Here is a 5000-nt window from a genome sequence, read left to right on the forward strand (position 1 = left end):
TGTCGTTAGTCTGCCTCGATATTTACTATTTGTATTGCATTTTCTGAGACTAACTTGAGTAAAAATGCTGTTATCTTGTGCATTTGTCCATTTTACAATACATTATATTACACTTATATTATATTATATTATATTGACTTTTGCTAGTTTGTATCTTTTATAAGAGTCAGTTTCACTCCCTTTATTTTACAATATATTATATTATATTATATTATATTATATTATATTATATTATATTATATTATATTATATTATATTATATTATATTATATTATATTATATCATATTATATTATATTGACTTTTGCTAGTATCAAATTGTTCCAATTGACGTTTTATTATGATGAAAAACTTACATATTTTATATTCTTTAAAAAAAATATAATTATCATTTTATTGTGTTTGCATTTGTTAGTGTCATTGCTAAAATTTAATACTTTGATTACATAATGTTTTATATGCCTCGCACTTTCTTTTAGATCCGTTGGCGTGACTGCTGGCAAATCAAAATTAAATTAAATTAAAATGTTCATGGCTAAAATTTGGAATTGAGTTGCTTTGCTGACATGCTGACATGCTAAGGTCATGGGCATTTAAAGGCATTAGCCTATTTTGCTACATTCATATCATATCATATTAAATTATTATATAATATCATATCATATCAGATCACATCATATCATATCATAAAGCTAAGAAGGTATGGTTATATTTAAATTTGTCAGGTTTTGTTAACTCGTTTATTGTTTACATTTTCATGCACACATACACACACATCCAAACAAACTCACATACTCTCTCTCTCTCTCTCTCTCTCTCTCTCTCACACACACACACACACACTTCCCTTTCACGCACATATTCACATACACATACATACATACCAAAAAAAAAAAAAAAACAACCACATACTAAAACACACAAACACACACACACACATACACACACATCCAAACAAACTCACATACTCTCTCTCTCTCTCACACACACACATACACACACACTTCCCTTTCACGCACATATTCACATACACATACATACATACCAAAAAACCCCAAAAAACAACCACATACTAAAACACACACACACACATGCACACACATCCAAACAAACTCACATTCTCTCTCTCTCTCCCTCTCCCTCTCCCTCTCTCTCTCACACACACACACACACACTTCCCTTTCACGCACATATTCACATACACATACATACATACAAAAAAAACACATACTAAAACACACACACACACACACACACACACACACACACACCCACTTCTTCCCTCTGTTTTTCCTATGTCTCTGTCTGTTGTCTCTCCCTCATTACCCCCTCTCTCTTTCTTTCTTTATCTTTCACCCTCTCTCTCTCTCTCTCTCTCTCTCTCTCTCTCTCTCTCTCTCTCTCTCTCTCTTCTCATTTCCTTTAGCTTCAAGCAATCTGTTTCGATCAGTTTTCTTTATACTATGCATAACGTAATTCTCATCCTTGTCTTTTATTCCCCTCAACACCCAAAGAAAGTTGTTTTATGTGAGTAGGTATACTTAATACATTCATAACCTTCATATTATTATTATTATAACGACACAGCGACTCGGTGCACATTTGATCGTTTTGGCGTGTACGTGTAAGATAGATTCTGATAAACAGGTAAGAGCCATCCCATTGGAAGGCAATCACCCCTATGGAGTGTTTTAGACCTTCATCTGGAATTCACGGTATGATAGGAACCACCTGAGTTTATACTGTGATGAGTGGATAAGTTATGGAGAAGAATATAAAAAAATAGAAAGGTGAAATTGAATGTACGATTTGATGATCATTGGGTTTTATGACGAATTTATCGCTCATAGATCACCCACACGGTTGATACATGTGAAAATAGAGCTTTTTGTTTTAGGAGCTTATAAAATAATATAACGCAATATTGACAACGTGCTTAGGCGCTTTACAACGGGGGTCCAAAGGCAACAGCAAAACAAATCATGTAGGCGATATTACAAATTTTTTTTCGACAAAGACTATGCAATTACCGGCCATATTATCATTTTACGACTGAGAACAGTGAAAGAATGGGAGTAAAGGGGTCCTTTTCCAAGTAGGTACTCAACTATGTGTCCCAAGAGCGGGATCCGCACCTGGGACCGATAAGTCCGAAGGCGAGTGTTATACCAAAAAAAAAAACAAACCCAGAAAGTCGAAACGATAACGTCACTTTATTAATCATCGATAAACTAAAGCATGTAGACGTCTATTTGTTATTTGATTTCATTAATGTTTCTTATTTTCTCGGGCTTCACACAACATTTACATTTTTCATCAATGAGCTTCCAAGAGACATCCGATATCCACTTCTCTTCCTCCTATGGTGTCCTATGACTTCTTGGCAAGTCTCAACTATTTCCTGGTTGAAATTTTCTAGATTTATTTCTTCCTATTAATCTATTAGAATCTCGAATCTGTTTTTTTTTCAGTTCAAGTTTGAAGGTCTCTGCAACATCCGGATTTTTTATTTTACTGATGTCAAACTTCTTTGCTCTAGACGGTCCTTTCTTTGTGGCTCTCAATTTTAGTTTCAATTTACAAATCAAGAGTTCATGATCACTTCCAATATCTGCACTTCATTCTTGTTCTAACATCAAGAAGCGATGTTCTCCATTTTCTATGAATAAGGATCTCGCCTATTTGTTTTGTTTCCATTTGGTCACGTCCAAGTATATTTGTGAATATCTTTATGACAGAAGATTGTCCCGCCAATAATTAGATTGCTCTCTGAAGAGATGTCAGCTAGTCTTTCCTCATTGTTATTCATAGTGTATAATAATAATAATAATAATAATAATAATAATAATAATAATAATAATAATAATAATAATAATAATAATAATAATAATATGATAATAATAATAATAATAATAATAATAATAATAATATATATATAATAATAATAATATATATAATGATGATGAATAATGAATATAATGATAATAATAATATAATAATAATAATAAATAATAATAATAATAATAATAATAATAATAATAATAATAATAATAATAATAATAATAATAATAATAAATAATAATAATAATAATAGTAATGATGATGATAACAGTGATAATAGTAATAAGATGATGATGAAGAAGAAGAGGAAGAAAAAGGAGGTGTCGGAATAGGAATCGGAGAAGTAGGTAGAAGAGGAGTAGAAGTAGGAGGAGGAAAAGGGCAAGACGAGAAAGAGGAAGCGGATGATAAGAAAGGAGGAAGAGGTAGAAAAAGAAGAAGCCGAATCATTCCATGGAATTTAGGCGACTTCTCCCTCTCGTCACCCGTCATGTTGATGCCTCTGTTGCCCTGTACCTTGTAATCGTATTATTATGATGGCATTAACCAGTTAACTGCCTTACTCTGGAAAGACACGTATTAAAACACTTGGCCAGAATACTCGTCCCTGGCTGGGACTTTGAGAGTTTTTGTCAAGATGAGGGACATATAAAGCAGTAAAGTTAGGTGCCCCTAACGTAAACAATAACAAGTTGCTAGTGATTTCCGTTAGGGACCGGAACAATTTACGCACAATATAGGTCTCCCAATTTTGTAGTTTGAGTTGTAGGCAATACACTTTCAGTATTGAAAATATGTTTACATAAAATCTAACAGTTGCAGAAATAATAATATAAGGCTAAATTATTATGAAAATCAGGCTCCGAATAATTCTCGTTTTGTTCACACCAGCGCAATAATTTGCTCTGGTCTAAAAATAGATAGACTGTAACTTTTGATAAATTTTAGAAAATTTTACCTTTTGTTCCATAAAATATCCATATCTAGACATTATTTGATGCATGATCGAGTATTTATGAATATGCGTTTCTTTTGCCACCTAACAGCCAAATTTTAAAGGTTATTTTTTTCTATTATTTACATTGGAACGTGAGCTGTCAAGACAGGAACATGTGGTTTGCCACGTGCTTCTCGACCTTTGTTTACGTTTTGGGCACCTAACTTTACTGCTCTATAAATCAGATCGATATTTGTAGTCGAGTCTTCTGGCCAAATTTTTAAACACCGTGTCTTTTCAGAGTAAAGCAGCTAACCGGGTGATATGACTGGGTTTATGACGATCTAAGAACATTGAATTTGAATCATGTTCCGTTAAAGTAAAAAAAAAAAAAGAATAGTTGCTTTTTGAGCTAAACTTTATGTCATGGAATCTATATAACTTCCATATTTCAAGTTCCAAATTCAAGCCCGTAGAGCATGACGAGTCATGGTTATGCCCGATACAAATGCTATTTATTATTATTATTATTATTATTATTTATTATTATTATTATTATTATTATTATTATTATTATTATTATTATTATTATTATTATTATTATTATTATTATTATTATTATTATTATTATCATTATTATTATTATTATTATTCTTTTTCTTCTTCTTCTTCTTCTTCTTCTTCTTTTCTTCTTCTCTTCTTCTTCTTCTTCTTCTTCTTCTTCTTCTTCTTCTTCTTCTCTTCTTTTATTATTATTATTATTATTATTATTATTATTATTATTATTATTATTATTATTATTATTATTATTATTATTATTATTATCATTAGCCATTTTACATCATATTAATTAAACTGAACAGGTTCTCCAATTATCTATTTTGATTTGACTTCAAGTTTGATATAATATATGGTGTACCTTGCAACTTGCAAGCAGTCATCTTAGAAGTCTCAAGACTTTGTTCCCTAAGCAGTGGACCGTGACGTTGTTTCCCAATTATTGTTTCTTCATCACCAATCAGACTGTTGTTTTGGAATTGGGAATATTTGACATTTTCTTGATCTTGATTAGTATGATGAAAGTAATGAAAAGTGCCTGCGATCGACAGCTCACGGAACACTTATAGAGATATCTTTATGCATTTTGTCTTCGCATATTATGTCACCCTAATCAAAAGTCCTCAACTCCAGTCATAGAGAAGGTGAAACTCTTGACTGTAGGC

This window comes from Berghia stephanieae, chromosome 1 (genome assembly GCF_034508935.2).
Source record: "Berghia stephanieae isolate SIO BIC M18660-M18661 chromosome 1, UCSD_Bste_1.3, whole genome shotgun sequence".
Taxonomy (NCBI): domain Eukaryota; kingdom Metazoa; phylum Mollusca; class Gastropoda; order Nudibranchia; family Aeolidiidae; genus Berghia; species Berghia stephanieae.